Genomic DNA, 25,779 nt, shown 5'->3' with positions numbered 1-25,779 from the left:
CCTTATACATATTGAGTTACCTATGGGTCAGTCTATTGTTGATCCTTGGCCATCACCCTTTCTTTATCTTTCTTATAGAAAGTGGGAATTTCAGTCCTCTTTCCCATGTCTGGATTTATAGTTTTGTTTCTTAGCTTATAATTACTCCTTTCTTGTTCAACTAATGAAATTTTATGATCCCTTCTTTCCTCTTAGTTTGACAACATCATTATAGGCCTTTCATCATTATCAGAAAATACTTGTTCGGTGTAATGATGCTTTATTCTTTTTGTGTGAACATCAGGAATATATTAATATTTAGAAGAGTCGTCTTCTCCTTAAAATGATTTAGATGATAATGTATTTTTTGTCTATTGATCATCTCCTAGGTGAATTTCATATTCTAGTATGGTTCTAGCCACTAAACATTGCTCAAGCATATGAGGTAATTTGGAGGCTTCACATAAAGGACCATTTTCAACATAATTATTATTTTTCTTTAGAGGAGTTTCATTGTTCCTTATTGCTTTACCATCCTTCCAAGTTGTATTATAAGGAATGTCTTGCAATCTATACCTATCCATTTTGTAATATGGTTTATCATTCGTATTAGACTTCATTCCCTCATTCTTATTATATCTTATATGAAGATCCTTAATCACACCCAAGAGTTTATCAATCTTATCTTCATCTTTTTTCTTCCTGGGGATTTAGAATCAAATAGTTTAGGGTAATATCTTTTACCAACACCTTTTCTATCATTCTTAATTTTATTTCAACCTTAAAATCTTCTTCTAATGTTCTTGGTCTATGTGACCTCATCTCATATTGAGTCTTATTTTCAAAAACACTTAAGTAAAATTTTATTAGGAATAAATCAATAGGTCTGATATCTTGTGGTATCCTATTTAGAGCTTTATTAAACCTTTTATTAAACTCAAAAAATTACTCATTTGCATTTTTCTTAACACTAGCCAATCTATGTGAGGCAAAGGAGGCATCAATATGATTTCCAAACTTCTCAAGAAATAAATCAAAAAATTATTTCCAACTTGATATAGATTGTTTAGGGAGGCCTCTGAACCATTTATCAACATCATTGGTTAATGAATGGACAAATAATTTCATAAAAACATTGTCATTTTGTTCTTCAAATTCTTTAACAATGTTCTCTATATTAATCACATGTATTTCAATAGATTGATTTTCTTCTCGAGAAAAGTTTGGTATAGTAGTTCTCAAATCATTTGATATAGGTTTTGGATAACCTACTATTCCAATGAAATATAATTGTTTATATCTTTCAACTATCATTGGATTTCTTATTCATTGATTTGTATGATGAAAATTTTATCTTCTTTGATTGTTCATCATGTTGTTCAGATTATTAATATGATTTTTTCTCCAATCACCATCAATCTTATCCCTCTGATTCTTATTTTGATCAAGCACATTATTTATATCTTCATCCCTATTATACAAAGGATTATTATGTATAGTATTAAATGAAGAATTTTTATTTTTATGAGTATATTTAGATTATTTACCTTTTTCTTTCACTACATTCTCTCTAGTTCATTTTGGATCAATGATATTATCCTTTTTGAAACCTACTCTCTCTAAAAGTTCATTGGGAACCTTTCTCAAGGATTTTGGTTTTTTTCTCTAACATAAAAAAATTTGAATAGATTTTGTGATATTTTGAGCTTTCATTAATCTCATCTTCGTCATCATCTCCTTCTTCATTAGTTTCATCATCTACTTGATGAGCTTTAGGCTAATCTTGATTAAGGAATGAACCTATACCATTAAATAGATTTTCCTCCATTTGTTCATTATTTTCTTAATCATAAGCATATAACTCTCTTTCTCTCTTAGCAAACTTCTTATACCTTGTGAATGACATATCCATTTTTTTTTCCTTTTATGTTCCTCTTCTTGGGAGTGTATTCAAGACATTCTAGATCAAAATGAACTGACCTTCTTCCCCACATGAATTTTAGGGATATGTCTCTATTAATTTTCTTCTTTTCAACCACCAATAAATGATCATTCATGAAAAAATATATTCATAAATAACAAATTGAGTTGCCACTTCTCAGAGGATCGAAGACTATATTTTCTAGGTCTTTTCCTCAGGTAGAGTGTAAAAACTTGTTTCTTTGGTATGTGAAACTATAATTTATAAGTAACCTCACATTATGAATTTTGGTCAACTCTCCCAAGTAGATTCACCAATCTATTGGTTCTCAAAAAATTTGGTTGAATTCCTATGAGCCTTTCCTACTCGATGCTGAGAATCTCAACACAATCTTGGTCAATGAAGAAGATTGAATCACAATTGCTCAATCTCCACACTTTAGGCTCTATAAAACCTAAGTGGTTGTACCTATACTTATGCTTCTTGAGGAAAACTTAAAGATTAATTAAGCATACATTTAACTAATACTCTTGAGTTGGTGAGCATTTTCTCAAGGAGAAATCACATTTGAGTTTTTTGAATGTATGTAAATAATGGAGTGAAATAAGGTATGTATGCATGGATAAGATAAAAAAATCACCTTCCACAAAATTTTACTTTTGTATTTAAATTCAAAGGATAAATATCAATTACACAAAACATGCATATGAGTTTTTCTTGTCAAGGATTTTCCCCAATTTAAATCTATCAACAACAATATGAATCCAAGAAGACAGTTCATAGATGACAATGTTTATGATCAATTCTTGGACTTTGGAAGAGAAGCAAAGTATGTTTATTTGATTCTAAAAATGAGTATAATTGGGTTGTGACTAGTTGTAATATCTACCCTATGCTACATATATACATATATATCAATGTGTTTTGTATTTTTTTTTAATATCTTGTTGTATATCCTTTCTATTCTAAGGTCTTGGTACCCTTTCTTATGGGACATGAAAGGGTGAAAAAAGCTTCAAACCTTTAGAAAAAGAAAATAACTAAATAACTAATTGCAACCACTCACCAAAATTTACAATAAAAAAATTAGAAAATTTCCAAGAAAATTATAATTCTCGCACCATGTCAAGAATCTCATCAAAATTTTGGTTGCCTTAAAGATCTTGGAGCTCTACAATAATGGAGAAAACTTTAGCCATGTCTTCCTCAAGCTCCAATTCATGAGTGTTACTAGAAAATCTTGCATAATTGATCCATGATTCCTAGGAAGATGCATACATGCTATTGAGAATGTCCAACTAGTCTTCCTAAGCCAAAGCTAAATCTAGTTACATGAAAAGCTTTGGGTCACCCTCTACATTGTAAGATTGAATTGGAAATATCATGGCTATGTATCTTTTAAGCTTGTACATAAGAAAAAAAGAGAGACAACACTACAAGAACGTTTCTTGTGAATGATCTCATAATATCCTTTTAATAATAGTCAAAAGATGCATTAACTCTAACCATCCCCATCCTTTCACATGTTTTAACATAAAGTTATTGTCACATCTAATTCAATGCAAATTTAAGAGCACCAACTGTACTTAGCTTATTTTACATAATATCATGAGGCTTGAGAAATAATGTTGTATTTTTTCCTTTTAACATTAAGTTTTGTGATTATAGCTTTGAAGAGTTCTTCCTCTGATGAAGTTACAAAATCAAGACAATATTATTTTTTAACCCAATAAATCGTGAAATAAAGTTGTCAAAAAACCACAAGCTACAAAATTGCAAAATTACACAAGTAAGGTTGTGTCCTAAAAAAAATTGCAACATTAGAAGGTTGAAAATTGATGCTCAATAAAATTGTGAAATCAGACATAGAAGATTCATTCATCTCTAAAATTGTGAAATTGGAGCTCTTCTTTTACCACTTGTATAATATTCAAAATTTTGGATCTTCACTACCCCATAAATTCTTCCCATCCAAAATTTAAAAAAATCGCTATATCGCAACCTTGCCCAAATGAAGACTCCAAAAATGAGGAATGGTTCATCCTTGAAGAAATTTTGTTTTAAGTACCATTAGAAGGAATCACTTGCATCTTGTTTATCCAAGGCCTACCCAGTAGTATGTCATATGCCAAAGATATGTCAAGGACCTAACATATGACATCTCACTCTATAGGTCCTACTCTAATAGGTAGCACAATAAGACCCTTCAATTTATTTCCTCCTCATCAAATAATTTTATTTTTATTTTCCTCTAAGTATCAATGGACTCCTCATCATAGCTTATTTGAATCAACAAAGAAACAAAATAGATGTTAAGACCAACACCATTATCTATTAACACACAACAGACACATTTCTTATGGATCATGACCTCGATATGTAGTGGTTGGTTATGACTATGATTTAAAGAATTAATGTCCTCCTCAGAGAAGCATAGGTAGTAAGGTGAAGCCAGGTGACCCACCATGGAATGAAATTGATCGAGATAAAAATTCTTAGCTATGCTCACCTTAGTAAGAGCTTTGTCAAGAATCTTCCAATGAGAAAGCGATATTTTCAATAGTTCAAAGATGGTTATCTAAGCATTAGTTCTTTGCAGTTGTATGAGAATGTTATAGTTGGAAATATTAGAGGATTTTTCTAGCTTTATGTTCTTTCTAGTAGTTATGCTAGCAACAGGTTTGTCTTTAGTTTGTTATCACTTAGATGTAGAGCCTTTGAGCACTATCTTGGCATGAGATCATGTGACAAAATTTGCACAAAATTGGGAATTTCCCTGATTAGATTTAGGAGATGCATTTCATTTAAGGACAAATGGAGTCTTTGGTTTTGTTTTGTTGTCACTTTTTCCTTTGATTGTGATAAGATCATAGTATTTACATTCCATATGTTCAACCATATTGATCACATTGTCATCATTGGTATATGTATAGTTGAACTTGGTATTATTTTTTGATTTGGATGTTCCTTCATTTTCATATGGAGAGAATGGTTCCTTGAATTCTTTATGATCCAAGTTTTTGTTATGTCCTCACACAACTACATCACCATCATCAATTAGGTCCTAGATCTTGTGTCTCAATTGGACATAGTTGTTTGTTTTATGACCTTTGTTTCAATGGTATTCACATTTGTTCAACTTCATTCCATGATTTAGGTATTAGTTGTGGGATCGTACATATAAGAATTATCCAGAGGGCTAATAATTTGATTTTAAATAATTGCCTTATAGACCACTTTAAGAGTCTCACCAAGAGGTGTGTAGTCATTCTTTGGTCTAGGAACACTAGGTTTGTCTCTAAAAATGTTTATAATTGGTTTAGTGTCTAAAGCATTCTTTCTAGTAGCTTTGGTTGTTTGCATGTTATTTGTAAGATTGAAGACAACTTTGGGAGGTTTTGGAGTAATTTTATCCACTACCCATTCATTCACAATGTCACAATTCTTGTTGATGTATTAGGGTTTATCTTTTCTTGAGTTAACCCCATGTTTGTTGTCTTTTTGTAGAGTCAACTCACCTTTATTGATCATGAATTCTAATATATAGACAACTTTTTTATCATTTCATTGAAGGTAGTAGGTATTTGAAGTTGTTTCTTATACCCAAAATTAGGTAGAAGGTTGTCCATGAATATGTCAAGTTTCTTATTTTTAGGTATCTTACGGGAGTATTTATTGTACAACTATCGTCATCTCTGGAGAAAGTTAAAGAATGACTCTCTTGTTCATTTTTTGAGGTTACAAAGATCTCTTATGTGAACTAAATGTTTGATATTGTGAGAATAGTGTTGGATAAACATATTCACAATTTAATCAAAGGTTTTGAATCTAGTGGGAAACCTTGAAAACCACTCCATGGCTTGTCTACCAAAATTATGTGGAAACAAGTGTAGGAGGTATGTTTGACCATGCATGAACTCCATGGATAGGGAACTAAATTCCCTCAAGTGATCTTGAGGGTTAGAAGTGCCAATTTTTTTTCATATTTGTGCAGTTCAACTCCTTTACGAAAAGGAGACATGTAGAGGTCTTTGTCAAAAGGAAATTGACAAATGGCATCCAAAGTGTATTATTTAGCAGGTGTGTCCTTATCTTTCATCATTTGGAATAACTATTCCTCCATGGTTTGGATTTTTCTTTTTGAGGTTTAGACATTTTAGTCTCCTCCTCTTTGATGAAAATAGTTTCCATGCCATTTTTTAGGGGAGCTTGGCTCCTTCTTTACCTAGTTTAAGGATATACTTCTCTTTCTCTTCCTTCATCGAGATTTCCATCATTTTCCTAAAGTTTTTGTTTTCTCAACATTTTTCTATGTCTTCTAGGGGTATTTTCTCACCATCCTCATATTCAAGAGTGTAGGTTTATCAATGCTTTTGTTTGTTAGTTTTCCTATTTTCATCTCTATTTTCCCCTATTTCTTGGTTTTGGTCTACCTTTTTTTACTTTTGGAAGTTTGAAGTATGTAGGGATTCAATATGCAAATTTATCATATGTAGATGTTTTATATCAGGAGTTGCAAGTATGTGTGTCCCATTTGTAGTGACAATATCAAGTTCAGGAGATTATTCTTAAGAGTTGTCTTTGGGATGCTCTCAAAAAAATGGGGTTTGAATTTGATGTAGTTTATGGAAAATGAGTTTTTGATGAAAAATATTGTGATGATCCTTCACTAGGTGTCACAAGTGAAGGAGACCATGAGGATCCCCAGCTATACTCAGACTATGTGTAGAATTTGGAACAACCTCTATCTCTACCTCTCCCTCTTCTAGATCTACACAAAGGAAACATGTTTCCACTTCTAGTTACAAAAGTCATAGACAAAAAAGTGTAATATTTTTAGACTAGGACCAAACTTAAAAATTCATCTCAAATTAGGTGGAAATGATAGCAAGGGTGATGTACAACAAGTTATGAATCATCAAAGTAGTGGCTAGAATAACCAAGAGATTTGACTATTGTGACAAAGAGGTGTGATAATATAGTAGGATACGTATAATAGTTGAATAAGAGACTTTTTTGTATGTGGGTGATAAGTGTTTAACCAAAAAGGTTAAACTTTAAATATAGGTTGTTGCAAAAAGAGAAGTGTATAGAGGTTCCAAAATAGAGACTAGATTGGACTAAAGATTTGATAGGATGATAGAGATACCTTATTATTTTAGAAATTTTCACATAAGCTCACATGAAATAATGCTTCTCTAGGTGAGATTTGGTATGACCCATGCAAGTAAATGAATAGCCCAGGTGAGTGAATACCTTTCCATGTGAGACTTGGAATTAATTTTAATAGTTTGACCAAAGTTTTGACAACACTTGAGAAAAAGATCATGCAAGAAAAAATATAATTACTAGGTAATAGGTTAATATTTATAAGGAAAGTAAAGAAATGAAGCAACCCTAAGATCCTAACTCACACAATATTTTCCATAGGAGTAGGTGAGTAAATAGGGAAGTTTCTTAGTTTTGATAGTTTGACAATTTCTCAAATTTGATAGGTTTGTTTTCCACATTTATGTGAAATAGATAGTAGGGATGCAAAAAGTAGTTGTTGTGTGTACAAAAAGTATCACACTTCTATTAACCATTATTCTTGGGAATACCCATGAAAGAGGGCATATGAAGAGGTGGCTTATAGCTCTATCTGTGACATGCAAAGGTGCTAAATAATAGTATGGTAGCTCTCAAATGAACCAAGTTATGTAACCCTTGCAAGGTGCACCATAGAATGAGAGATTCAAATATGGGAGCAAAATTTCTATCATCCAAGAATATATAATTATTATAATGCAAATGAAATCTAAATGAGAGAAAGTAGAATGTAAGATAAACTAGAAAATAAGTATTACAACCTCTATTTAGACTAGATGATTTAATCTATAAGCATGGAGAGAAACTAGAATGAATGAGAAGCATGAAGAATTAAGAATAGAAGATAGAAGAAGAGGAGCTCCACAAGTATGAGATCTTCAATCCTACACCATAACATTAGTAAAAGAGTGGAGTTGTTAAGTGAGGAGAGAGCTCTCCCTTTTAAAGAGAAATGGATGATAGAGAGCATGTGTTAGGGATTGTTTTATAAAAGATCTTAGGGTTAGGGATTGTTTTATAATGTGATGCAAAATTGGTTCTTGTGACAGTATTGAGCTGTAAGGGATTATAGATTGTAATCAGGTTATACTCACTGGATCGTAATAATATCAAACTTGTTACTTTGTGGATGTAGCCTAGGAATTGGGTGAACCACGTTAAATCTTGGTGTCTTGTGTTATTTTTTGTGTGATCTATTATTTTATGTTATTGGTTATATTTGCATGTAATTTTTATTTTTGTCTATAGTTTAATCCCAACAAGTGGTATTAGAGTGAGGTTGTTTTTTCAATTATCCTTTGCAAGAAGTCTCACGGTTGAGTGGGAGCAATGGAAAATGAGGGTAAGCTGAGAGTTGATAGGTTTAATAGGCAGAACTTTCAGTTATGGAAGATGCAAATGGAAGACTATCTTTATTAGAAGGATTTATGGAAGCCATTGGAAGGCAAAGCCAAGAATTAGGGATCTATGTCAAATGATGAATGGGATATTTTGGACAAAAAGGCACTTGGAAGCATTTGATTATGCCTAGGACCATTGGTGGCATTTAATATTACAAAAGCAAAGAGAATAGAAGAGTTAATGAAAACCCTAGCGGCACTATATGAAAAGCCCTTCACTTCAAACAAGGTATTTCTCATGAAGCATTTATTTAATATGAAAATGGTAGAAGGTGGATTTTTTGTAGATCATTTAAATGGGTTTAATACTATTACTAGTCAATTATCTTTTGTGGGTATCAATTTTGAAGAAGAAATTAGGGCTCTCTTGATTTTGTGTTCTTTGCCTGAAAGCTGGAATGGTTGTGAGTAATTCTATTCTTAGATCTAGTACCCTAAAATATGATGATGTAATTGTTGTTATTTTGAGTGAGAAAAGTCATAAAAAATATCAAGTGGATCTACATCAAGAAGTGCTTTGAATACACAAAGCAGAGGCAGAATGACTATGTAGACGCTCAAAAATGGTTCGCATCTATGACCTCATCACTTCTTCATACTAATTTGTCCCATTTTCTCATTCTACTAACTTTGATCTTTTGGCTAGATTGACCATATTTTGTCATTTGTATCCCCTTTCATATCAATTTCATATCAACTCAGAATCATATCAAATCAACTCAGAATCATATCAAATCAACTCAAAATCACCTCAAATCAACTCAGAATCACCCCAAATCAACTCAAAATCACTCAAAATCAGTCCTAATCAACCTAAAACATATCAAACATCCCAAATCAATCATAATTTATCTACTCCCAGGCATTTGTGTGGCTTTCAGTGCCTTGGAAACCTATCAACTTATCAATCTTATCAATCTGACCTTAGTACTGTCATGGCTCTCAGTGCTAGGTCAAAATATCATTCATGTCATTAAATATTTGAAATTTTTGAGGCTTTCAATGTTAGATCATGGCATCATCAACCATTTTAATAATACTGATAATGTCCATCGGTGTTATTATGATCGAACCTTATCAATCAATTTCAATCCTGTAGCATTTACACTGTCGGTTAAATGTTACATATCAACCAGTTCATGTCATGTGTCCTTGGCATGTTATCAACTCCAATCAATCAATTTGACCATGGATTTGGTCTACCTTTTCATCATCTTATTTGATATCCATCATCGTCACATTTTTATCAAAGGATACGGTCGCATTCATTTAATCAATTTGGCCAATTATCTACTAATTTTCTATATAGGATTAAATAACCCATAATTTAATTCTATTCTTTCTAATTATTCTTCCTAATTATCATCCTCAATTAATTAATTTTATTAATTAATTGATTCATTATCTGCAAACCATGGAAATTCTTAATTTCCTAAGTTCCATTTTTCATCATTAAATCCATTTTCTACTAATTCTTATTTTGTGGAATAACAGGATTTTTAATTCAAATATTTCACAAAATATTGCATCATCATGACACTTGGATGTGACACCTCATGGATCCTCCTTTGACACTTGGCTAAGATTTGTCATAATCAAATATTATTACCTCTTACGCATGTCCCTATTTGGCTTATTCGTCATACATTCTTGGCTTTAAGTGGGTTGAGGAATCTTATGATGTGTCATAGATTCTCTTCCAAATTTGAAACTCATGTGTCATAGAATCTTACTTTTGGCATATTCTGTCATATGCATCATAGGAATCTCTTGCCACATCACATGTCTATGGGTGACAAATCCAATGCTCTCACCCTACATGAAAATTATAAAACGGACACCCTTCCTCTCATTTTCGGGGGGGGAATGCTAAAGTTTTGAAAATCCAAATCTTTGAGTCTTTAAGTCTCTATTTTTTTGCATGCTGCATTCTTGCTCTCACATTAAATCACACTTCAAGTATTCTCATGGCTTTATCCCTATCATAGGCTCTTTGCTTCAATTTTGTGTGCACTATAGGCAACTTTGGAGCTAAAATCATTTGGAGAAGAAAGAAGGACATGGGAGCTACAAACGGAAAAGGGAGTTTTTGATTATGTTTTCTTTCTTTTGTTTAGTTTGGCTTTCATGGTAGACTAGTGGGTGCTAACGTATGATTATTGAGTTTTTTGATTTTCTCATAGTATGTTATGCATTTAACCCATTTTTCTGGTCCTACATTTGGTGAACCCGACGTGAACATGCATATCTAACTTGGGTTTTCTTGTTTTGTGCTTGTAGGTGCAAGGAAGGAGCTCACTTGGAAGAGTATAATAACTATCTGCTCTTCCTTTTCACACCTAGATTAATTAGGGGGTCCAATAAAATGCTTATATGCTCTCATTTCATGCATTCTGTTAGCTTGCTGCCCTAGGGTGCACTCTGCTCTGTCAGGGCGCACTTGGGACCCCTAGGAGCAATTTTAGGAGCCCAGAAGCCACCAAATCCTCTTTCTACTATTTCTAACTTACCAAATGCACCCATTTGGGCCCCAACTACATCATCAATGTAGTCTACACTATTTGGGTGCACTTGGGAGTGTAGTCTTCAAAATTTTAGTTTTTGGGTCTTGACTAGGCACCTATTTCCCCACACCCTGCACCTGACTTCCCAACTGCACCCTAAAACTACCAATTGTGCCCAACTGGGCCCCAACTACATCATTGATGTAGTTTTCACTGTCTAGGTGCACTTGGGGATGTTCAAAGCCATTTTGGCCTTCTGGGGAGCAATTTGCACTGTCAGAGCACACCTAGGTTCATAGTAAGCACATGCACCAATCAAAATATGCATTTCAAGATCCTATCTAGATTAGGTGATTTTGTGTTACTGATGATCTATTTTCAGCATGTGGCAATCATTGGATGAAGATATGATCATAACAAACTACAGATGTGTGTGCTTTGCAGGACGTTGTCGAAGACTTTGTGTGTCTTTCAAAACTATGTGTGTGGATTTCCTAGATTAGATAACATTTTGTTTGGTGCTTAAAAAGAACCTTTTTCTTTCTTCCTGGTGTGTCTGCAGTGTTAGATCCCTAGGAGTTGCATTGGATGTATCCTCTCCCCTCGCCATTTGTAGATCTTGGGTGTAAGAGAAATTCGTGTAACTTCTATAGGAGGCTTGCCTTGGACCAAGATACTTGATATTGGGTATGCTAAGGGATGACCTCAGAGCGATAATAGGCCAAATCCAGGTCAATGTTCTAGCTACTATATAAAATTTTATTACAGTGAAAGTTGTGTCAGCGGTATTGCTGCGTGATAGCTCTCCTCCAGTACCCTTGTGGTGCATCAAACCCCGGTTCTCGAGGCTGGAAGACCTTATGCGAAAGTTTATCATTAACTTTCTGAATGGAATGCCCTTACTAAAAAACATGTTTTAGTGGCCAAAATCCTTTCTATCCACTAGCTCAAGGGGTCACCCATGCCCGTGAGACATCCTACATTCTCATGGTCCTTAGTAGAGGCAACAGTACCTTGGGAAGTGGATCTTGGTAGCCCTGAGAAGTGAGTGCGATGTAAGGGGGAGCTTGTGGTACCAAGATCTTAGGTTGTCCACTCTAGATAAGCATAGCTGAACTTCAATTCAAGTAGGAATTCAGTGGATATCATCCTAAAAGCCTAGGTTGTGGTCTATTTTTTAACCTTTTACAACAGCTATTCTTGTCTTAATGTGTCTTGCGTGTGTGTAAAACATAATCAAGATAAAAGCCAAACTATTAAATTTACACCTTGGATATCATTTGAACCTATCAAAACCTCACACATTTCCAAAACATTTCAACTTGTATCAAACTTTGCAAACATTGATTCAACACACTCGAACCTTGGAAAACATGGCGACTTGTGCTCTTAAATGTGCTTGGCAAAATGTAGATCTCACACTTGCATAGATTTCACTTGCATTCACCCTAGTCCAAGCTTCATTCTTACATAATATATACTTCATATTGCACCTTTTAATCCTCATTTAGTATCTATTACTTTTCATATTGCATCCATTTAGGTTCTATTTTACTTTCCTTAGTTTTTGCATTCCCATCTTAGAATCAACACTTTGCATTCACTGCCTTGCATCTTTACATACCTATTCATCATCTTGACCACTTTATCCATCATTTTGGGTGTCTTAATCATCATTTTGAGCATCCATACTGGCCCTAACACTATCCTCTACCATTTACCTCTTTGTGACATCAATCTTGAAACCATAGCTTCGAGAATTGCATCAATTTCAGCCCAGCTTACCAACTGCGCCCAAAAACTACCAACTATGCCCAACTAGGCCCCAACTATATCATTGACATATTTTGCACTATCTAGGCACACTTTTTGGTCCTGAGATCTAGTTTTGGGTTCCAAATAACATTTTGGGGCTTCAACAGTGTCCCTAGATACCTGGTTAGCTCCCCTTGCACTAGCTTGACCAGATATGCATTCTACAGCATCTAATCTTCATCACCTTCACTTAATAAATCATTCTATATGTCATAACCTTCATTTTTCATCTCCCAACCCATCCTAACATCAACCCCAGCATCCTGGCTTCCTGGCATGTTAGTTTGGTAATCATACCCCTCAGAATCAGCAAACATTCTTCCTAGCTTACCAACTGCACCTAGAAACTACCAATTGTGCCCAAACTAGCTCTAAGTGCATCAATGATGTAGTTGGTACTATTATGGAACACTTGGCACTATTAGGGCACACTTGGGTACCTGCATGACCATTTTTGGCCTTCGAATTGCACTTTAGGACCCCAAAACTGCATCTAGGAGCCTCTAGACCTCCCTATTCTGCACTTGACCCAAAACTGTATCTTGCACCCAAAATCCCCTTTTACATCATAGGAATTTTCCATATCACATATTTTCTCAGCATCACCATCATTTCAAGCCCTCAAAACATCATTTTGAACCCCCAAAACCTTTGAATTTAGTCAAAAATCTAGACAAAGTATAAGTCTTAGAGTATCTCCTAGTGTTGATAGATAATGGATCTTGACTAGTCTTTTTACCTCTTTGCTTATCATTTTCATTGGTAAAAATCTATCTATGTCTTGATATATTTGACTTTTTCATCTTTTACCAATTTTACCTTTTCATCTTTTATCAGTTTTTGGTCAAGATCCAAAGTCCTTTATCACAAGGTTAAACTCTTAGGCAAAATACTTTCAAAAGGTTTTATCTAAGTTCAAAACTTTCCATATACCCTTGTCATAGCATAATCATATCCCTAGCATCCTCAAACATCATTTTGACTTACCCTAGTGGTATATCACCTTCATATTGCATTGATCAAAATCCTTAGCATCATTTTCACTACCAAACCCTATCAAATTGTCCATCAACCAAATTACCTTCTTGAGCATTTACCCTCATTTTGCATGTCCCAAACATCATTATGAACCCTAGAAAATCATGCTTTGCATGATATAACTTGCATACATCAACCTTTAGCATCCTTAACAAGTCCAAAACATAACCCTAATTGTCATTTTGCATACCTTAGAGTCATTTTCATCCCCTCTAGTCAGACTTCAAAACATCACTTTGCATTTTGCATTTGCATAATATCCCTAGGACATTTTTAATTTGCATATCAAAAACATAATTCATTTAGCATTTTCTCACATTTCATAACATTCCTAAACAATTAAAAGTCCCAAAAACACTCATATCTTCCATACCCACCACTCTAAAATCACCCAAAACACTCAAAAATTCTATTGCATTTGCACTCTTAGGTATCATGCCAGCACTTACTAGGACACAATCAGCTCAGAGACCCAAAGAACTCTATCAACCTTTGTTTTTTGAGGCACAAGCACAACCAAACCTTTTCCAAGACAAAGAAAGAGCAAGAAAATCCAACAAACCTTTGACGAAGACCAAATTGAGGCATCACAACCATTACTAGCAGACCCCTTGAACATGTATATGCAAGATCCTCATAATCAAGCTATGGCACAAACAACCTTGAACAATGCACCTACCATGAGATTTCCTCCAAAAAATTCCCCCACACATGGGATGGTTCAATGGAGTCCTGACTTTGAACCTATATTTGTGCCAATGCCACCAGGCGGAGGAAGTGTACCAACCTCCCATGATGATGAACAATCACATGCATTTGAATTCAACCAACCTAACACATCAAACATAAAACAATGTATTGTACACCTAAGTGATGAATCTAATACTAATTATGGTATCACTGATGAAGAAATGGCTAGGGCATGTCAAGACAAAAAATTTTGCAAGAACTTCAAACGTTTGGCAGCACAAGAAATTATCAAATTTAACCCAAACTTGGAAGGTCCTAGGTCCAAAAATCAAACCAACACAACAATTGAAAACATCCAACCCATGATAAATTTGGACTTAGACAAGGGAAAACAACCTTTGGAGTTTTAAAACACAATAATGGCACCTATAAGGTCCCATACAGAACCAACAATTTAAATCCTCCAAAGTACATTTGAACACATCAATGTTAACCCCTTGTTTGATGAAATACCACCAATCCCTAAACACCCCAAAAGGACATTAAGACTTGATTTTAGTCACATGATGCAACAAAAAGATGCACCTAAAGGGACCCATGCTCTAGGGATGCCAGACATACCTTCTTTGGAGGCAAATCAACAAAGTACACCTTTGCTTCTAACTTTACCCCATGCTACGACATCAAACACTATGGAGCCTCTCATAAATAAAACATGTGAAACATCAAGTGCAACCATCCCTATGGACACACAAAGGAAAAGTCTTATTGAAATTACACCCATTCCCAATAGAAATGTATCTCATAGTCAAGTCAATATGATGCCACAAGCAGGAACATCTAAAACACAAAGGTACCAAAACAACAATACAAACATGATGTTCAATTCTCAAGGACTTAGTCAACCCCCACGACAACAACAACCTAAAATGGTACAAGGAATCAACACTTCCAAGGCACAATCAAGTCTACATCTACTTGATACACATACCACATATCAACAACAACAACAAATGCAACAATAACAACCACAAGTGGGGCAAACATCCAACATTCCTAACATGCAATCCCATGTGGACCCACTTGACTTACACACAATTTATCAAAAAAAATTCCAACAACAACAAATGATGTTTGCTAAACAACAAGAGCAAATCAAGCAATAGTTGGAATACCAAAGATGCCTTGAGCAACAAATCACATACCAGCAACATTTGTTACAACAACATGTGCCACAACAACCTCAACAAATACCTCTAGAACAACAAGCATGCACATGGTCTCACATACAACCAACAGAGGTATCCAAACAACAACTACAACACATGACACAACAACAACACATGGTACAACAATCGCAGTCAATCCCACAACAAGTGCCACATCAAATACCACAACAAGTTCCCCAACAATAGGGACCTTTCTATCTTTGAGGTGCCAACTTACCTCCACCCAGTGACACTTCATCAGACTCATCAGACATAGAAATGTCAGAACCAAGTAGACATAGTTCTTGCCACAACAAATGGTCTACTCATAGACACAAAAGACTTGAAGGAAAGACCATCATGCAAAACCCCATTGAAGAACTATTACAATAATTCAAACAACTTTCCAAACAAGTCGAGGCATTGGGAGTTGAAAAGGAATAGGCTCTATATATGGAAAGGGACCTACGTCCTAACCCATTCGATAAAAGTCTATATATGCCTCCATTCCCAAAACACTTTGAAGCTCCAAGGTTTGAAAAATACTGAGGAAAAGGCAACCCTATTGATCACATCCAAGAATTTTGTGCTTCATGTACTAAACTCAGTGATGAACCCACTCACCTTATGAGATTGTTCCCTTGTTCTTTAGGTGGGCCTGCACTTGAATGGTACTCCAAACTTCTTGGTAATATCAAATCTTGGTTAGAGCTAGTAGACAAGTTTATCTCCCACTTTTCCTTTAACATTACAAATGAGGTGACACTTTCTGATTTGTGCTCAACTAAACAAAAGGCAGGAGAGCCATTCATCACATTCTTACTCCGTTGGAGAAGCTTAGTTAGTCAATGCTCATTAGACATCCCTGAAGAACAACAAGTACACTTGTACATTGAAAACTTAGTCCCAAACTTAATGTATGAACTCAAAATCAAGAGTCCAAGCACCATTTCTAAACTAATGAAAAAAGGGGCTAGTATTGAAGATGCTCTTATCCGTAAGGGAGTCCTCAAGATAAACAAAGAAAACACAAGCACCAACTCATCTAATGACAAGGAAAAAATTTTCTCCAAAAATAAGAATGTGACTAATGATGGCATTGTGGATGCCCACACAATTAGCACAACACAACCTCAATTGACTTTGAAAGGTGTCAACCCTACAAATTCACAAACTCCTAATCAAACAACACCTCAACAACAGAAAACTAAGACTTCCACGCAAGACAAAAGACATCCTAGAACCAAGGATAGAAAGTTCACACCATTGGGAATACCTCTTGAGAATGAATTGCAATAGTTACTAAGTAATAACTTCCTACAGCTACCCCCAATCAAAGATGAACCATTGACTAAAGCTGATTGGTGGGATGACAAAAAGTATTGTGATTACCATCGCACAAAGGACACAAGACTTCATCATGCTTCCAACTAAAACATGCAATACAAGACCTTATTGATGATGGTGTCATCATAGTTGATCCATTACTATTAGCATCCAACTCTGATTATATTATTTTCAAAGATCCTTTGGGTAATCATGACAAAGAGAAACCCTCAAGTTCAAACTCAAACTCACAGGGTAATGTGGATTACACATGCAATGGCTATGACTACACCATCAATTGCTTTAATGAGTCTGACTTTCACATATCCACATTCACATTGAAGGCTGAAGACCCTCATTGTGTTGTCACTACACACCATAACAAGATAACCCTACCTGGAACCCCAGCTAGACCTACTACTTCTACTAGACCTGTACCCCCATCTAGACCTACTGCTCTTACTTCAGCTGATTATAGCCTTGTTGAACAACTTGGCAAAACCCCTGCACAAATATCCATTTTGGACCTACTGCGTGCATCCCCCCAACACCAAAAGATCTTCGAGCAAGCCCTTAAAGAGTCAATAGTCCTAGATAACATGGATGTTGCCCAGTTCCAAGCCATGGTTGGGAACCTATGCGCGTCACAACATATCACTTTTTCATCCCGAGATATTCCTAAGGACAAACCTAACCATAATGATCCCCTTTATCTTGAAGTCTTCATCCATAATGCCAAAGTCAGACGTGTCTTAATAGATGGAGGAGCAGGACTGAACATCTGTACTCTTAAGGTTGTCAACAATTTGGGTTATTCTAAAGATGATATGTATCCCTCTCAAAGAATCACAATAAAATCTTATGATGATGGTGAATGCTTCTCCAAGGGCATCATCACATTACCTATTAGAGTTGGTCCAGCTACTGAAGACACATTGTTCCATGTCCTAGACATCGAAATGAATTGCAACATGATACTAGGATGCCCTTGGCTTCATGCTATGAAAGCAATCCCTTCTACATATCATCAATGTCTGAAGTTTTCCTATCACAATGTAGAGGTTACCATCCCCGGTGATCCAAATCCTTTCCAATTTTGTGCTAATCTAAGAGATGCTATTGCATACCAAATCCCAACAAACAATGAAGCACAACCCACAAATTCCTCTAAGTATGTGGATGCTGATATACTGCTCAGTAAAGCCAAGGAAAAGATGAATATTGAAGACAATTGGTGTGGAGAGTACTTTATGTCTCAAGTCTCCCACATCAAGGAGTCACCACTTTCTCCCATAAGTACAAAGAATTATACTTCTATCAGTGAGAATACATCCATATGTATTAAGAAAGCAAAAGCAGAATGAGAACCCTCTTTGATATCTCCTAGCAAGTATGGACTTGGGTTTACCATCATGTAGAAACAAGGCTATGATGGCTATATTGGTCTTGGATCTCAGAAACAAGGAATCATTGAACCTATCACTACAGAAGGACAACCTCCTAGTTTGGGGCTTGGATTTAAACCATTATGAATAGGTCCTCCTAGTACCACGGTACCTACATGTAAGACTATGGATGTTTTGAATGATGAAAAGGAATCTAAGGATATCCCACTTGAAACCAACAATCCCCTAGTCTCTGAACATAATCCCAATGACCCATTTGAATTAGTTATCCATATATCTACCTTCAACCAAAGCCCATTCAACACTGATGATGACATCTCCTCAAGTTATTTTGAACCTTTGGATTGGGACCAACGTGGACCACCAATTTTTGATCAATTCGATAATGATGACACTCTTATAATAGAATTTGAAGGCATTATGACTAAAGATCATAAAGAAGTAGTTTCTCCTAAAGAGAACACATTGGCATATTTTTGGGAGCCAACTCCACTTTCTATTTACAAAGCAAAAAGAGAAAAATATAGCAAGCATAGGTCTCTTGGTGGAAACCGAAAGGCACCATTAGACCATAAAAAATCAAAAGCTAAGAAGCTCCCAAGGATACAAAATGAAAAATATGATGCCACAAATATCAGTGTTCCAGTGTTCAACATGCCACAAAGTCTTTTGGAGCTCTCTCAATCAGCATTCATGCAGAAGGTCATTGGTCTCAACCCTCCCAACCCTCCCTTATATCCCTTTGTTTATCCCCAAATCTAGCTACCTAACCAAAATCAATCTTTTATCCAACAAGCCTTTGCATATGTCATCATCAGTGACATCCCACATGATACATCTACTGACCCAAATATCGTCAAATGCCTTGATTCACAAGAGATAGACATTGTCTTACATATGGTACACGATGGTATCTCTCGAGGCCTTTCTAGTGGTTTGATTTTAGCTACAAACTCAAAAAAATCCTCCATAATTATGGTCAGTCATGGATCTAGAGCTCATCAACTAGCAGCACCAATAATAGATATCTTCTCAGCATTTGTCAGTGACATTCTTGATTCCATCTAAAATTCATGAAAAAATATCAATAAATTGCAAAAAGTCCTGAAAAATATTAAAAAAATAGCAAAAAGTCATGAAAAAAGAAAAGAAAAAAGTGAAAAAAGTCATGAAAAAATGGATGGCTTGATGAAAACCTGGCAAACAGGCATCTTGGCACAAAAATTTGAGTCAAGAGAAAAATTCCGTCCAAAAGTGAAAACTTGGCAAACAGGCACTTTCGGCAAGTACCATTGTGAAAACCTGGCAAACAGGCACCATGTGTAATCAATGTCGCTCCTCCATCTATCAGGATTCCATCTGGTCTTTTCCCCCTCTATCATTCCTTGATCATATCCTTCATATTGCAAGACATCCTTGGTCCCTTATCATGGCTCACAAACTGGTTAATGTCCTTTGTTACCTTGCCTAAGCATCACCAGTCTGCACACACACTTTGTCATTAGCCTTTGTACATAGTTTGCATCTTGTCTGGGGGCATATTACCTACATGGTGCATGAGTTTGAATTTGAATTGGGGGCATATCCCTAAGTGCTTTTTATCCATTAGACCTATCGCATAATGGATTGGAGCTAACACTTGTTTATGCTTATACAATCCTAAAAAAATCACTAAAAATCACATAATGTCCTAAAAAATCCTAAACATTCAAATACAATCATGAAAAAATCACTAAAAACCATAACATGTCTTGAAAAAAAGCACTAAACATCATAAAATGTCCTAAAAAAACCCTAAAAATCGTAAAATGACCTGAAGAAATCAGTTACACAAAGACATCAAATATTCTCAAAAACCATAAAAATCACAAAACCCGTCAAAATTTTGCAATAAACCTTGTACATACTCACTGTGGATAACCACCCCTTTTGTGTAAACACTTGCACTTTGCAAACTAAAAATCAAAGCACTGCACTTCAATGCCAATCACACTATCTGACCAACGTGCACAAACAATCCATCCAACATATCACTACGAACCTATCAACTGAATCCACAAATAGTGCTATCACATTATCAACCTGTTGAACACCATCTAAACACCTAACACACTAAAAAAGAAATTAATAATGGACAGGGATAGCTATTGGCTCACGCTGTTTAGTGAGTGATTTATTTTTGCTTTGTTTTTTCTTTATAAATTGATCTATGAGAGTGGCCAAGATGGTTCATGGTCATATTTTTCCATTTCTATCTGTTACAATGTACCTTTTGAGAATCTGGGGCATGTACATATGCCTCAGGAAGGACAAGGTCATTCTCTGTTTGCATCGTGCTTGTTTACACAAAAGGCTTGCATTTGCGCTCTGGCCCTTTATGCCATGATGCATTGCATTCCATTTTCCATATCAAAATAAAGCTCCATTTGACATATAGTGCACTTTCTAGTAGAAAAAGTCTTTCCATCATACTAACATCTCCTCATCTCATCTTTCTTCTTCATCTCATTCTCCATCATCATGATCATGTCTTCTGATTCACCAAATCATCTTCATCTTGCATTCATGCATTCTTGCATCATCTTACACTGTCAATCAACTTTCTATGGCTTTCCATCTAGTTCAACCTTAGTATGACATTTTTCTCATCATCTTTGACCAAATATGACCATTTTTGATGGTTTCCCTCATGTTATGACATCTTTCCATCATTTTGGGCATGCACGCACAGTTTCAGGTCATTCCGAGTCCAATCAAGCTGATTCTGGGCCTCATAGCCTTTTGGGGCACAATTTTCACTTTTTGAGACCACTTGGGCTTACCAAGTGCATCAATGATGCACTTGGTTGAGTTTTGAGCATAGTTGAGGACCTAGGATACCCAAAACTACTCCCAAAGCCCTTATGTTGCACTCCGAAGCCCATAACTTTTGCATTTTAACTCAGAATTGCAATCCGTCAATTGCGTTGGATTCATATCTTCGTTATGGAAAACATGAAATAGAATTTTCATCATTCTATGTTTTTCTTGAGTGGTAACCCATGCAATCACTCTCAGGCTCCCGATTGACCCTGTTTTGCACTCTGGACCTCATAACTTTCACATCTTAGCTCTGATTTGCGATCCGTCAGTTGCTATGGTTTTGTCTTCTTGTTGTCAATAAATTGAATTATCATATGCTTATATTAGTCAATTTCTCGAGGGGGCACCCATATATATCATCCCTACTGGGGCATGTTGTAGCTTTCTCATCAGTTATTCTTTGATACAACGCTCTAAATCACATTGTATCAAAGAGGGGCAAAATGTAGATGCTCAAAAATGGTTTGCATCTACGAACTCATCACTTATTCATACTAATTTTTCCCATTTTCTCATTCTAATAACTTTGATCTTTTGGCCAGATTGACCATATTTTGTCAGTTGTATCCCCTTTCATATCAATTTCATATCAACTCAGAATCACCTCAAATCAACTTGAAATCACCCCAAATCAACTTAGAATCAATCAAAATCAGTCCTAATCAAACCAAAACATATCAAACATCCCAAATCAATCATCATTTATCCACTCCTAGGCATTATTGTGGCTTTCAGTGCCTTGGAAACCTATCAACTTATCAATCTTACCAATCTGACCTTAGTACTATCATGGCTCTCAATGCTAGGTCAAAATATCATTCATGTCATTCAATATTTGACATTGTTGAGGCTTTTAATGTCAGATCATGGCATCATCAACCATTTTAATAATATTGACAATGTCCGTCAATGTTATTATGATTGAACCTTATCAATCAATTTCAATCTTGTAGCATTTACAATGTCAGTTAAATGTTACATATCAACTAGTTCATGTCATGCGTCCTTGGCATGTTATCAACTCCAATCAATCAATTTGACCATGGCTTTGGTCTACCTTTTCATCATCTTATGTGATATCCATCATCATCACATTTTTATTAAAGGATACAGTCATATTCATTTAATCAATTTGGCCAATTATCTACTAATTTTCTCTATAGGATTAAATAACCCATAATTTAATCCTATTCTTTCTAATTATTCTTCCTAATTATTGTAATCACCTAAAAATGGTCATCTAGACTATTAGCCCCCTTCTCAGCATTTTGGCTAATTTAATTTAATCATTTATTTAGACCAAATAGCTAATAATCAATTTATTTGATTATAACCTATAGTTTGACTATGCTATCCTAAGTTCATTATTTGATTAAAAGAACATGTCCCCTTTTAATTAAATAAAAGACCCCATTCTTCTAACCCACTTAAAGTGCACACATAAAGTCCCTTTTCTATTTTACAATTAAAAGAAAAGGCTTGTGAGACTTTTGTCTTATGTGACAAGTTAACTTATATTCTATTGGTTGACTTGTGTGTGCACATGGATCACTCCTCTTTTCAAATTCCACCGTTGATCATCCACCATCTTCATCTTGATCTCTACCATCCGTATGACTTTAAAAGGGAGAGAGCTTTCCCCCTCAAAGGATCCATCTTTTGAATATTGTTATGCTGTAGGTTTTCTAAAAATTATCTTTGGAGCTTTGTGGAGAACTTCTCATTTCTTGTCTCATTCTCTCGTTACCATTGCACACTAGTTTAGACTCATACTTACATGCTAGTTTAGTCTATTTTGCAATAATCTATCTCACATAGCTTAATATTTGAATTATAACACTCTCATCCATGCTTAGAATAGCTGCACCTTTCATATTCATTCTAGTTTAATCTTTAGTTGCATTGCATTCTTGAGGAACTCCTTGGGACATTTGCATTCTTACATCTTGTCTTTGGAACCTCCCATTGCATTGTTTACTAGCAAGAAGAGCATCTCTAAGGCTCATCTGAGAGCTTTCTTATTTTTGAAATATACTCTCTTGCACTCCATGGATAGGGAGCTCTAAGCCGGCATCCAAGCATTCCAAACTCATGGAATCGTTTGGATAGAAGGGTTTAGAGTGTGACACAAATCAAGCGTACATTTTTTGGCACCCACCATGGGGCTTGAATCAAGTTTCTAACTTCATTTGATTTTATTTTTCATCTCTAATTTTTACAACAGCATATTGGATCTACTCAAGTTTTTTTGTAGAGTTATCACTTGGGTTTTAAGGCCAACCCATAAGTAGATTGGTTTCTAAGGCCAAAAATATAGTTGGTTTAAAGATTTAATCATATCTTTTAAACCGCTTGGATTTTGGTTTTGAAATTGTTTTTACAAGTTGGGTATGTGTTCAAAATGTCTCAGTCCGGTTTTCAAAGCATTTTGACGTGATTTGCGAGAGTTATGATTTTTTTTATTTTTCATAAAAAGTCATTTTTGATCATAAATCAGTGCATTTTTTAGAAAAACTTACATTTTCAGAAATCTTTTTGAATTCTAAGAGGGGTATTATCTTTGTGTTTTGACTTTTGAGGTCATATTAGGGATCAAAAACCCGATTTGATAAATCTGGCCTGTTTTGACAAAATCAGTCTTTAGGGCACAAATGAAGAGATTTTTTTGAATTTCTTGCATTTTTGGAAATTTTTCTAATTTTTAGCAAGGGTCTCTTCTTTTCATTTCTATTTTTGGATCCAAAATAATAGCAAAAAAGTCTAATCTTGTTGACTAGGTCAAAAGCAAAGAGTAAAAATGAGAGCATTTGTGATTAGTTTGCACTTTCTTTGCATACACTTGATTGGAAGATAACGTGGATATTTGAGGCAACTAACCACTTTTTATTGCAATATTTTATGTTATTTCACACTAACTTGTGGTGCTAACAAGTTGTGATTGCAGGTTTCCATCCTTGTGAAAAAAATCAAAACATTGCATAAAAAGAATGCATGTCAAAGCTTCAAATGCACAAGGGCTACTAATGATTATTTGTAGGGTTTCCCAATGCATAAAAACCCAATTTTTCTTGTTCTTTACTTTTACATGTGCGGCATATACTAGTTGTTTATTTTTAGGCACATTAAAACTTACAATTGGGATCTTTTGGTGATAGGAGAGTATGCTCTTCACCCTTGTGGTGAATCATAAATCTTGACTTACCATTTGGTTTCAAGAGTAAGAGGCAACTAAATCTTCTTGGCATATTTTGGAGAAAAAAATTAGAATAGGAGAGTATGCTCTTCACCCTTGTGGTGAATCAGAAATCTTGACTTCCAAAAGTCGATCCACTCTTTGTGTAGTTTAGAATTCTTTAGAGGGCCTTCTCTCGGACAACCTGAGAGGAACGACCCAAGTGGGGACAAGAAAATTACCCAACTCTTCTAACCCACTATAAACTCAAGGCTATCAAGGACACAAAACCTTGGTAGACGTAGTGTTTGTCTTTGCCTAGTGTGATCGCTTATGGGATTTCAACCATAGGGAGATCACTAGGCAAGAATACTTAAGGTACTCTTGTGGTCACGAGATTGGTTACTCGTCGCAAGGTGAGGTGTCTCGTAATTGGGAGCAAGAGGAACACTATGAAAGGAAGCCCTATCTAAACACTCTAAGTTAGTAACTACCCTTTTTAGCCACTCAACTTCTTGGTGCAAGGATTGATCCTAGCGGACTACCCGGATCACCCCAAGATTTTACACTCACCATATGTGTTCCATTGGTTGTGCTTATGGAACTTCCATGAAAAATCCAATATCTCTTGTGGGAAACCACTTGGTGTGAGGTGAAGGAGCATCAAGCGTGGGCCAAGTTGTTGAGTAATGAACCATGACTTTTAGGTAGATATTGCTTGATGTGTTCTTGAATGTGCTAGACCTATGAAAATCTTTTGAACATACATATGATGATAATTCTAGGGAATTCTTTTGAGACCTCAGATATGCTTGTATCATGCAAGGTTGCTTTGTCCCTTTCTTGATTGTTTGAAGACTACTCCATGTGTCACTATCTTGCTTGGAAAGAAATTGCTTTTGAACATCAAACTTGCTATGCTATCAACTATTGTCAAACTTTGCCAATGAAGTCAAAACATCAAATGCAAACATTTTCTTGTGTTGCTTGCTAAGGGGAGTCTCATCATTTGATTTTTATTTTCTATGTCTCTAGTTCTTGAACATGCTTAAAGTGACTCTTTGGTCTTGGTGCTCTTGGTCTTTCTATCTTCATGGTCTATGTCCACTTGCTAGTTATCTTTTTGCTGAAATGGTTGCCTTGATTTCTTGACTACACTCTTGGGTTGGAGAGTTGTTCACTTGTCACCTTGCTTGCTCTATCTATTTGGCTATTTGGGCATCTTGCCTAGCTATTGACTTGAGTCATTCATGTCGTAAGTTTTATGGACATATTGTTTGACAAGTCACTTTAATCTCTCTCTACTATCTTGGTAAGTGAACACTCTACCTCCTATAGTTTCAACATCAAGTTATCTTCTATGCTCTTTT

Source organism: Cupressus sempervirens, chromosome 8 (assembly GCF_028749045.1).
Source record: "Cupressus sempervirens isolate cs-2001-9-10 chromosome 8, ASM2874904v1, whole genome shotgun sequence".
Classification (NCBI taxonomy): Eukaryota; Viridiplantae; Streptophyta; class Pinopsida; order Cupressales; family Cupressaceae; genus Cupressus; species Cupressus sempervirens.
The sequence above is the reverse complement of the archived record's forward strand: the minus strand, read 5'-3'. Positions refer to the sequence as shown.